Below are 12,643 nucleotides of genomic sequence, written 5' to 3'. Positions count from 1 at the left end.
TAAAAACATATGTGATAAAAACATATGTGATAAAAACATATGTGATAAAAACATATGTGATAAAAACATATGTGATAAAAACATATGCAATAAAAACATATGTGATAAAAACATATGTGATAAAAACATATGTGATAAAAACATATGTAATAAAAACATATGCGATAAAAACATATGCGATAAAAACATATGTGATAAAAACATATGTGATAAAAACATATGTGATAAAAACATATGTGATAAAAACATATGTGATAAAAACATATGTGATAAAAACATATGCGATAAAAACATATGTAATAAAAACATATGCGATAAAAACATATGTAATAAAAACATATGCGATAAAAACATATGTAATAAAAACATATGTGATAAAAACATATGTGATAAAAACATATGTGATAAAAACATATGTGATAAAAACATATGTGATAAAAACATATGTAATAAAAACATATGCAATAAAAACATATGCGATAAAAACATATGCGATAAAAACATATGTGATAAAAACATATGTGATAAAAACATATGCGATAAAAACATATGTGATAAAAACATATGTGATAAAAACATATGCGATAAAGAGAAAATACTTGGGTTTTTGCTTTCCCGTAAATTCCCTTATACCCCCCACCCCTTTTGGGCAATGTCTTACAAAGATAAACAATTTTCATTCTTCTCGGGAATTTCTTATCATTTATTTGTTGCTTAAATCCCCACCTTTTATTGCACATATGTTAGATTACCAGGAATTGATGGTCTGCTATACGAACTATTTGCGGCTGCTTCTTGTCACAAATGTGTTCAACCATTGGTTTGCTAAGGGATCTATTCTTGGGCAAGTCATCAAGGGAGTGATCACATTGATGAGGAAAGGTGACGGGCATGGTGGGGAAGAATTCGATGACTACAGGCCTATAACTCTGCTAAACACAGAGTTGAAGATTTGGGCCAAGATCTTGTCGAATTGGCTGCAGGTTGTCATCGGCAACTTGATTGAACTGGAGCAGAACTACGCTGTGAAGGAGAGATTGATTCAGAACAACTTGCACCTGATCTGCACGATACTAGAGGGAGGCATAGAAGGCGACACGGAAGCCGCGCTGATCAATTTAGATCAGTCCAAAGCTATCGATAGGGTCGAGCATCGCTTCCTGGCATCTGTGTTAGATGCCGCCGGTTTTAAACCGGACTTTGCGAGTGGGTCTCCATGATGTATTGACAGCCCACGGCTGTCGTGCAAGTCAATGGAAAGTACTCAAAACCCTTTGTTGTGTCTCGGTCGGTTCATCAGGGTTGTCCACTGTCGCCTCTGCTCTACATCTTGGCGTTGGAGCCTCTGTTCCGCCAGCCGAGACATGGGGAGGCAAATTTGGCCCTATGCGGAATTGCTATACCTGGTGGCTCAGCTGCCAAGGTATCCACGTTCGCCAATAACGTCACGATTTTTGTGTCAAGCTTCTGAGACATCAAGATTGTGTCGGTGGTCGCTCAGTACGAAAGAATTATAGGAGACAAGATAAACCACAAGTCGGTCAGACTGTGGTTGAATGCCAGGAATGACAACGCAAACCTCTCGGCACTCTTAGCTGGACAGATGGCCTGGTTCAGATCCTCAGTGTGTAGTTCGAACCGGGTCTCCAGCTCGACAAAAATTGGTCAGAAGTACAGTCAAAGGTAGAAGCTGCGGTCAACTCGTGGCTTCCTAGGAAACTCTGCTTAAAGGGTAGAGCTGAGGTGTGCGCACGTACGTCTTTCCTCTCATCTTTTACTGACTGACCAAACTTCCCCTGCCTGCACAACACCTGAAACCTCTCGTTGAACTCTTCTCCTTGCTCCTTTGGGACAGAAGAGGATACTGGGTCAGTAGACGGGTCTGTATTCAATGTCCGTATGATGGAGGATTAGGAATGCCGAACTTGAAGTGTCATCGAAACACTGAGAGGCTGGCCTTCCTGAGCCACTATATGCAAGAAGATCAACCATGGCACCCCATGGTTACTGCCGCCTTTCCTGACCTTGTTCTCAACCCCTCTGTCGAGAGCCGTCACAAGCCACGAGGAAAATCTGCCTTCCTAAAAGAGTGCCAAGTTGTGCTAAAACAATTACCAAGGTCCAGCGACCTTGTGACTGCTACCCATAGGAAACTCCACAGGGATCTAGTGAGGGGGCGGGCCTGCTGACAACCCGGTATGCGCTTGTTTGAGTTGGTCGCAGCATGAGATCCGCTCTGCATGGAGTTATGCACCAGGTTCAAGTCATCTGAACAATTTGGAGTTCTCTCGGACTTGGCGATTAGCCCAAAATGCACTTCCACTCAACAACATACAATGCAGTTCCGGGCTTTTGAAGTCGCCTGCTTGTCCCCATTGTGGAACAACGCCCGTAGAAATGACTGATCACGCTTTCTTCGACTGCCGCAAACTCCACTGGTACTGGTCATATGTCAGTAAGGTGACAGCTCACATCGATCCCAAGCATCCTCACCTGATTACCATATCCAATGTCGTTGACAATATGAGGCCGCCATGGGACAGGGAAAGACAAATGGTCTACATTACGATCCTGGCCGTGACGAGAATGGTGATTTGGACGTCATGTCTGCAGGGTGGCCGGAGGGTGTTTTCTTTTTTCTGATCAGGATCTGATGGCTTTCTTTAAACACCAACTACGGGTGAAGATCAGATGTGGTAGAAGAAGGCTGCATCGCGCAACATTTGACAGAAGATGGATATATGTAGCAAGTCTGTGTGTACGAAAAGGAGCCAAATTTGAATATGTGTTCCCTGCTTAGGTGTGGAACACGCAGTTCCGTCAAGTATAACTTGATCTTAAGCCTCTTAGCTAGCCGACTAGGAAGCCTCCAAGATCCCCACTCCCTTCTAAGTGCAATTTTTTCTTTTCACCCCTTCCTATAATTTTCACCCATCTTGGAGAGAAAGAAATCAATAACTAACCCCCTTCCCCTCCTTTACCCACAAAATTTTCTTTTCTCCATTTCATTCCATCTAGAGGGCATCCCCAGTTAAAGACTGTCCCGCAAGAGCTGAGGTTACTTTACAAACTAAAACGGAACAAGCAAGTTTATAACTAGACGGGGTTGGGAGGGTCCTACTAACCACTGGTTGTATTTTTTCTTCCCTCCCCCGCCCTCGACACAAATTAATTATTGTATTACCGTTATTGTTATCTTTTTTGTTTATACATGCTAATAAAAAATGTTTTAAAAATTGGGTGCTAAGTCCCCAAGTACGAAAGGGCGAATGCGGTATTATGGTGGAAGAAGATTCTAGCTAAGAGAAACTTTCGTTTAGTTCAACGACCCCCATATCCCACCCCCTTTTGAGTTGGCCTTGTGCCTAAGTTTTTTTGTTCATGTTTATTTTTTTGCCTGAATAAAAGATTCAATTTCCAAGTGTAGAATCTGTTCTTCAGATGCTGCTGCACTGCTGCAGTGCTGTGCTGCACTGCTGCACTTCCATTTCTGGTTCTCTGTCGGTGGAGGAAGAAATCCTTCACGACCGAGACAATTTTAAATTTTTGTTCCTTTTCTCCACGTTAAAAAACGACCCTGATGTCTAACTCTGCCCCGTGGGGAGGCATTGTAAATAGGAACTATTAAATAAATAGAAATAACAACAACAACGACGACGATAACAGAAACACTAAATTATAGCAAGATTCATCACACACGTGAAACCCCGAAAGAAATCTAGATCAGAAAGATATGGTCGCCATCTATAAAAACTAGGAGAGAAAGAGACTAGCTAAGGAGGAGGATAACTCAAGTTTATAACATTTGAATTTAACTAGAAAATAAGGAGCTCTAATTATCATTCTTCCTTAGATAGCCTATTTCTGGATTTGTTATAAAAATCATAATTACTGGGTTTTCATCTCAGGGTTTTGTTTCACGTGCAATATAATGAACCTAAAAAAAAACAAGTAATTTCGAAACTGATTTCACTTTAAACAATTTACGTGACCAAAATAGGAATTTACTGTAGTTTGTTATTAAACAAGCATGAGCGGGGGAAAAGAAAGAAAAAAGAAATTAATTCATGGTTTTCCATTTTTTTTTTTTATTTATTTAGAAAATGCAAAACTGTGATTTCTGCTGTTGAAGATATAGGAATAAGAAATAAAAGAAAATAACTTTAATACTTACCGTGTTTTTTTTGTTTTTTTTTGATTTTAGAAAAAAAAAACATGTACATATCGGTAAACATATATATATATATATATATATTATATATATATATATATATATTATATATATATATATAAATAATTGTATTACTTGTTGCAGTGTACTGTTGCACGCTGTTAATGTTAAAATAAAAATGAGATTGTATTTCTTCCCCCCCCCAAAAAAAAAAAATTCAAAATACATAGATTTCTTTTAAGAATTATAATTTTAGAGAGGGATCACTTACTTAACTATATAAATATAACGTAATTCGTGTGTGTGTGTGTGTGTGTGTGTGTGTGTGTGTGTGTGTGGTCCACAGACAGACCGTTTCGCTGTATCGACGCAGAGCTCATCATCAGTGCAACTAGACTAGCATTGATCCCGATCCAGGAATCGAACCTACAATCATCTAGTTGATAGTCGGCATCAGGAGGGATACTTTGATTGGGTTCGATTCCTTCGACCGAAAGTATATGTAAAGCACGAAACACTCTGGTGTGTAGGTAAAAATAATTCTTTCAACTAGGATTAGGTTTATTTAACTTAAGAGTTATAATAAGCTGTCGAGTTGACGTGTAATCGCACACTTCACAAAGGTCACGGTTAAATCAACTCCCCCGCATAGGACAATCTGGACGGGTACAAAACTACCCGAGATCGGGAAATACTGATAGGTTCAGTAATTACAAATGATGGGATAATGCCTGGGAGGGAACACTTCCAATGACCGATAGTGTGCCGATGGATAATTCCATTACATTTATAGCTTGTAAACTCTCTTAAGGCCCATCCGGCGTTTCCTCGGGAATCAATGGGGAAACCTGTGCCGTCCGTCCTGCTCCAAGCCCTAAACCTCTTAACATATATATTATAAATAAAAATGTCAGGTTTTCTTTTTTATTGATATCAAGTGCGAACGCAGGCAGACCCCACAATAATATTGTTTACGCTTTGATCAAAATGAAATATACTTCTAAAAATACCCTGGATACAGAGTATATAATGTTATGAGGATTTATCCCTCAAATACTAGAAGTATATAAATCAGGAAGTGCAACTTTCACAAAGATTACTTAAAAACTCGAACAAATTTTTGAAATTTTCTTTTAAATATTTTCAATTACGTGTTTAATTATAACTAACTGCTTACAATTATATAAGGTGATGTTTATTTATTTAAAAAAAAAACAACAGAAATCATGCTTTCTTTTAATTCGGATAAATTAACTGCTTAAAAACTGATAGTTTTAATTTACTTTAAAATAAAGACTGAATCCATGTTACTTGTCGTCCAAAGTTTCCAAGTCAGCTGAAAAATCAGTGTTTACATTATTTTTATAAAGTGACTAGCCAGCTTTAATTGGCGTTGTCCGGATGAGGAGATTAGAGAAAAATAATTCAAAACAAAATCAGATTTACAATTTTTTTAATAGGATATTTAATTTGCTTCCCTTGTTTTTTTGTTTTTTTTTTGGGGGGGGGGGTTAAATAAATAAATAATATTTCAATGTGTAATTATCGAAGTTACGTATAGGCGAGAAAAGCACATACACATGCGATCTTGTCTAATATTTTGATAGCTATACAATGGTGAAAATGTTTCTTGGAAGTTGCGTTCAAAAAATTCAACCAGAACGAATAAACAAACGAAAAAAAAAAAAAAGTGTTTAAGTTTACGTGATAAAAAAACTGGCCATGATGTTCATGTTATTTTATAATCAAAATTTAAGAAAAAAATTGTGTTCATGCTTTGATATTAATTCAATATTCGATTAACAGAAAATAATACTTTTTAATTCAATGTGTATTTATCAAAGTTACGTAGAGACGAGAACAGATCAAACCACAAATTGTAAGGAATTGTTTATAATTTTTACTACTAAGTTAGTACTAACTAATTTAAGTCGACATTTTGGGGTGGGTTTCGTGTTTTGTACGTTTGAAGTAAAAGTCGCAAATAAATTAAACTGTCAAACGATTCCAAATAATAAATCAAAACAAAAATAGACATTGACCGACGGAGTTCTCCACCCAAAACCAACATTATTTCGTCTAGACAACAACAACAACAACGCGGGAATAACGAATGTGGAATAATAATCAGCGGACTTTACGCGGGGGGGGGGAGGTGAGGGGGAGATGATGTCTGCAAAAAAAGTTTTCGAAATAAATTTGTTTTTGTTACTTAATTGAATTGTGCCATGTTTTGTCTGTGGCTTACCTAAAGCAATCAGGATGCCATGTCGAGTGAAGTGCTTGGATCATAACACCCGAATCGTTGTCGGTGGTTATGTCGGCGGTACATCCACGGCATTTTGGTAAATCCCCTGTGAAAATAAAAGAGGGGACGTGCAGAAAATTAGGCGAACTGTTTACGGATGGGTGGGGTCAACTTTGGACGTTTCCGAAAAGTTTTGAATATGAATTTTGCGCTTACCTTTCGAGACGGGACGAACATCACCGGACATTTTTTTTATGTTTGTATTTATGGCGTGCTTTCGCTTTCTTTTCTTTTTATTTTTCAAACTGTCGGCCTGTTTATGTCGTACCCCTCTTCTTCTGCTTCTCTCTCTCTCTCTCTCTCTCTTTCTTTCTCTTTCGTTCTACTTTTTTACTTTCTCACTCACATTTTTCTTACTAATTTATCTTTCTTTTTCCTCGGCTTTCTTTCTGCTTTCTTTCGGTCGACCCGTTTGTCAGACATTTTATCTGTCTCTTGAGTTATTTCCTTCTCTTTCTTTCCGTCTCTCTCCCGTTTTCTCTCCATACTAGTTTTTATTTTTCTTTCCTCGATATCTCCTTTTTTGACATTTCTTCTTTCTGTCATTTTACGACCCCCCCTCTCTCTCTCTCTCTCTCTCTCTCTCTCTCTCGTGCTTTCTTCCTTTTTGGCTCGGCTTTCTTTCCTTCGGTCGAATCGTTTCTGACTTTTTATTCTTCTCTCTTACATTACTTCTTTTCTCTCCTTTCTACTAGTCTTTCTTACTCGCTGGTGTCTCTTACTTTCTTTTTCCAACATTCACGTAACACCCCCTATCCCTTCATCTACATTTATTTATCTGCTTATTTTGTCTTAAGACTTACTTTTTGTGATTTTACCTTTCCTTTTCCATTTGTTTTATTTTCCTTGTTCTGATGACAGACATTTCTTACCTTCCTTCTTTCTTTTCCTGTATAGCTTTTCCGCTTGTGTTCCTTTTTTCTTTCTTTACACAGAACACGAGGACGATCTCATTGAATCATTGACATCCTAAAACTAAGAATTACTCTCTCTCACACACACGCGCGTGCGCGCGCGAGGTGCCTTCAATAAGAGTACAGGCATTTAAAATTGTCACAGACTCTTGAAAATTCAGTAGGCTATTGCTATTCATCTTATGGACCAATTTGACTTGAGTTGACTTGTCAAATAAAGAAGTTCATGGGGAAGGACAGCCGTGTGTCTATAGAGACAATAAGTGCACAATTTGATATCAGTTTGTACATGTAATTATTTGGAAGGAACTGAAGATGTGACAGATTTGCGCAGAGTTTGTGGCAAGGGTGCTCAGAGCAGATCAGAAAGAAAGATGTTGTCATGACAGCAGGGAGATGGTCGAACTGATCAATTCAGATCCTATAGTTCTTGATGCTTTAGTGATCTGCGATGAAAGCTGGATCTACTACTCTGACCCAGAGACAAGAGACAGAGTTCTTACTGGAAGCATGCTTGCTCTTCCAGCCCTAAGAAAGTCAGACAGAGCAAATCCATCCAGAAACTTATGATCCCTTTTTTAACAGCACAGGCATGATCTACATGCACTGGGTTCCCACTCAACAAATAGTCAACAAGGAATACTATGTTGACGTTTTAAGGGAGTTCAGGAAGAGATTCCGTCCAAAGAGGCCAGCACTTTTCAAATCAGGTCAGTGGCATTTCAACCAGGACAATGCATCATTCCACAACTCCATGCTTGTCACAGACAATGGGTATCAAGACAATTTCTCACCCTTCCTATAGTCCAGACCTTGCTTCCTGTGACTTTTGGTTATTCCCTAAAGTCAAAGAAAACCTTAGAGACGGTTGTTATGATTCAATTAAAGAGATGAAAGAGGCTGTGAGGAGAGTTATTGACCTGCTCACAAAAGAGAACTTTCATGAAGCCTTCCAGAAGTTATAGGAATGGTACAAGTGCATTGCAGCCAGGGGATTAGAGTTTCATGTGTGTACTATCAATAAAAGTGTCCATGTGAAAAAAGCCTAGAAAATTATTGAAGGAAACTCATATATATATATATATATATATGTATGAGTTTCAGCCCGGCGTTGCCCGGGTGTTTGGAGGTGTATGTTGAGCAAAAAAAAAGTGGAAGTAGGAAGGCAGGCTCGAACCCATACCATGAAGGAGGAAAAGAATGAGGAAAAAACGTGACGTCTTTGCTGTTACGACCACCGTCAAACCAGAAGTGACGTAGGTTTAAATTAAGGCTAGACAATCGAAAAGAGGAGATGACTTTCGAAAATATCGGTGAAAAAAGCGACCCCTCCCTGTAGAAAAGTGCCCAATTAATGTTTTTAACCAATTTTTCTATATTTTTCGTCTGAAGGATCGAGCTTCAAAACGATCCTGATCTTGTGAAAATCCGTCGCCTCTGTCGAAAGTTTTAGGCAGACATGCAAACATACATACATACATTTATATATTGATAGCTCAAATTTTTGACCCAAACTGATTAAAAAGCTTGCTCTATCTCTGAATACCCTTTATGTAAAATTTCAAATGTTCAGACCAGAAATTGTCTGAGTAATTTGGTAGAGACTGCAGAGGTCAATTTCTTTTTTAACTTTGGCCCCTATTATGACCCCTTAGCATTTATTGTTTTGGACTCAAATCAAGTTATTAAGTTAGATCCATGTTCAAGGAACCTATATCTAAAATTTCAATTGTTTATACCCAAAATTGGCGGAGGAGCTTAGTAGAGTTCTCAAAGGTCAAATCGTTGAACTTTGACCCCTTAACAGCCAAATTTCTGGCCGAAAACGGATTACAAAGATTTTCCCAAATCTTAAATTTCGAATCTGTAGACTTAAAATTGACAGAGTTATTGTGTAGGAAAATGTATACAGACACACACAAAGACAGACAATAAATGTTAAGTGGTCATAATAGAGATCAAAGTTAAAACAAATTTGACTACTTCGGTCTCTACCAAATTACTCAGACAATTTCTGGTCTAAACATTTGAAATTTTACATAAAGGGTATTCAGAGATAGGGCAAGCTTTTTCATCGGTTTGGGTCGAAAATTTGAGTTACCACTATATAAATGTATGTATGTATGCCTAAAACTTTTGACAGAGGCGACGGATTTTTACAAGATCAGTATCGTTCTGAAGCTCGACCTTTCAGACGACAAATATCGAAAAATTGGCTAAAAACATTAATATCTTCATCTTCAACTATTCTGCAGGTTTCTTGCATGGTTTCTTAAAGTGTATGGCCCAAGAGCCCAGATGACTAACACCCTCTTATCAGAAGATGGAAACGCTATACTGATCTGACCAAAACAGTTAATTCAACGATGGCAAGAATACTTCGGCAGCCTATAGAATGTAGAATCTAATACGGATGAGAAGATCTTAAACCATGTAATAGTCTTCCCCCAGCAGATGGACCTGAATGACACACCAACTCTTGGGGTAATAAGGGAACCAATTAACAAAACTTAAATGATCAAATCTCCAGGAATTGACGGTAAACCAGCTGAAGTATACAAGTTCAGCAGAGAACAACTCATAAGAAAACTTCACCAACTAATAACAAAATGCTGACAAGGAACGCTGCCACAAGGATTCAAAGATGTCATGATCATCCCAATCTATAAAAACAAAGGTGAAACAAAACTCAATTGCTGGATAAAATAAATGTGTTGTTTATTTACTGTTGAAGAATGAATGTTTTAGGTGTAACATGTGTTCATGTCTGCGTTCGGGTGTCACCATCGTTCGTTGTGGGACTGGTGGTATAGAAAGAAATGGAAATGCGTGTTCATCTCACATTCGGGTCACCAACGTTTGTTTGCGCGTGGCAACAAAAGGAAATGGAGTAGAGAAATGAGAAATAGGAGTCCGGCATGTAGAAAGAGAAAGAGAGAGGGTTGACATCAGTTAAGCTGCGTGCCATGTTAGCAGTCAGCTACACGGAGGTGTTCTGAGGCACGAGTTGTAGAAGAGTTGTCTGGTTGATGGACCAAAGCAAAAGGGGAAAAAAGAGTGAGAAAGTCAATCCAGTTCATGTGGAGAGAGAAAGCGTATAAAGTGTACGTACTGTCTGTTGACTCTTGCCCCACATACAGTAGCAGGTGGTGTGAGGCGCGCGGGCGAAATTGTTCATCGACCACTCAGCTCGGAAGGCGAGTTGAAAAGGAGGAAGCAGCTTATTGCTCTTGCTTTTATAGTTGTTTCCGGTAGTCTTTTGCGCATGTGTGTATTTCCTTTGAAAGGGGAAGTGATGTTGCCCATGTGTACATATGTGTGCACATATGTGTGCGTGCGTGTGTGTGTATACACGTGAATGTGAGTGTATGTACGCAAACGTGAATATATCTATGTGTGTGTATGTGTGCGCGTATGTATATGACAAGAAATATTGCTTGAGATGTGAACGCATGTTTTTTGTGCGAGACTAGAAAGGCTCGCACAATACTCCCCTTCCCATGAAAAAAATTTTGCAGTGTATACATATTTTTTGTTTTTGTAAGTAATGTTTTCGACAATTGACTTTTCATCCTGTTTTTTTGCTGTGGGTGTGGTTGTTTAAAAAAAGGTCAAAAACGGAGTGTGTTCGTACAAAAACAAGTATTTACTTACATGTGGAAAAGTCGTTTACTCTTTTTTTAGGCTGACATTTGTTTGTTTGGTTTTATTTGTGCTGACATGTGCAACAAGTTACTTGCATAGTGAAGTGAATTGTTCGTTTGGAAGGAAAATTTTTCCGTGTTGACGTGGTGTGTGTAGTTGCCGGTGTCTTCGCAAGTGGGTCTGCGGCGTGTGTGTACATTGTCTGTACGGGCACTTGTTGTGCATTCATGAGTGTGGTTGCTGGCTTTCAACGAAACTTCCAGTTGTGAGTTTATCAGCATGCATGGTGCATCTCAACTCGTATTGTTGATTCAACTTCTTCCTATGTGTTGATAGGGATGTCCTGTAATTGTTTCTTTGTTGTTGCGTCTGCTGTGCGGGAGAGAATGTGTATAGGCCTATGTGATTTTGCTCCTCGCATTTGCTGCAGGGTAATGTCAGGAAACCGTGAAAAATGTTTGTCGAGCTCAAATATTTCTTTATATTCGATATGAAGTCGACAGCTCCGTGTCTATTTTTCTGCCAAGTCTTACAAGGGGTTTCATCATTATAGTTCGTTGAGGTTCTTGTCGGTAGTAGTTCACTTGTTTTTCTTTGTTGAAATGTTCGTTTTTTTTTCTTTATCAAATAAAACGCGCGTCTCGCTCAAAACAATTAATTCCAAAAAGGTAGAGTCATCATGCATGTTCGTTTCACATCGGTCGGTCACCAGTTTGTTGTGGACTTGTGGTTATAGAAGGAAATGCGTGTCCCTCTCGCGTTTGGGTGTCACCAATTTGCTGAGGTGCGCAAAATAGAAAAAATGGATTGCTTTGAGGAAGGAACGAACAATGCATTTATTGAAGTAAATGAACTAGGATTTATTTCGTGAAGAAACAAATTAAAGAAAAGGGTACAGCACATGTTTAGTTTGACGTGTGTCTCTCGCGGTTAACTGGTGAGAGGGAAAGTCTATAGTTTGGCATGCGTCTCTCACTGTTAACTGGTGAGAAGGAAAGTGTATTATGAGAGAGAGAGAGTGTGTGTGTATGAGTGTTTCATTCAAACTCATCCATTTCATTTTAAAATAACGGGGTCACCATCGTTTGTTGCGGGCCAGGATATGAATACCCTAACTCGCTACAAAAGAAAATAATGAAACGAATGGAAAGAAGGAAACAAAACTCAATTGCTGGATAAAATAAATGTGTTGTTTATTTACTGTTGAAGAATGAATGTTTTAGGTGTAACATGTGTTCATGTCCGCATTCGGGTGTCACCATCGTTTGTTGCGGGACTGGTGGTATAGAAAGAAATGGAAATGCGTGTTCGTCTCACGTTTGGGTCACCAACTTTTTTTCACGTGTGGCAACAAAAGGAAATGGAGTAGAGAAACGAGAAATGGCAGTCCGGCATGGAGAAAGAGAGAGTTGACATCAGTTAAGCTGCGTGCCATGTTAGCAGTCAGCTACACGGAGGTGTTCTGAAGCACGAGTTGTAGAAGAGTTGTCTGGTTGATGGACCAAAGCAAAAGGGGAAAAAAGAGTGAGAAAGTCAATCCAGTTCATGGAGAGAGAAATCGTATAAAGTGTACGTACTGTCTGTTGACTCTTGCCCCACACACAG

The 12,643-nt window shown here is 38.7% G+C and overlaps 1 long non-coding RNA gene across 1 annotated transcript in view; it reads right to left on the bottom strand.

Moving 5' to 3' along the window:
* Positions 1 to 6,792, bottom strand: part of LOC145242405 (uncharacterized) — a 77,587-nt gene extending 70,795 nt beyond the window's left edge. The window contains exons 1-2 of the long non-coding RNA XR_013862727.1: positions 6,636 to 6,792; positions 6,420 to 6,525 (exon numbers count right to left, since the gene is read on the bottom strand). This is a non-coding gene — a long non-coding RNA (uncharacterized LOC145242405). The remainder of the gene's footprint in view (positions 1 to 6,419; positions 6,526 to 6,635) is intronic.
* Positions 6,793 to 12,643: the final 5,851 nt, after the last annotated feature.

The sequence above is a fragment of the Euprymna scolopes genome, chromosome 21 (genome assembly GCF_053919585.1).
Source record: "Euprymna scolopes isolate OS-2025 chromosome 21, ASM5391958v1, whole genome shotgun sequence".
NCBI lineage: Eukaryota > Metazoa > Mollusca > Cephalopoda > Sepiida > Sepiolidae > Euprymna > Euprymna scolopes.
The sequence above is the reverse complement of the archived record's forward strand: the minus strand, read 5'-3'. Positions and strand labels throughout refer to the sequence as shown.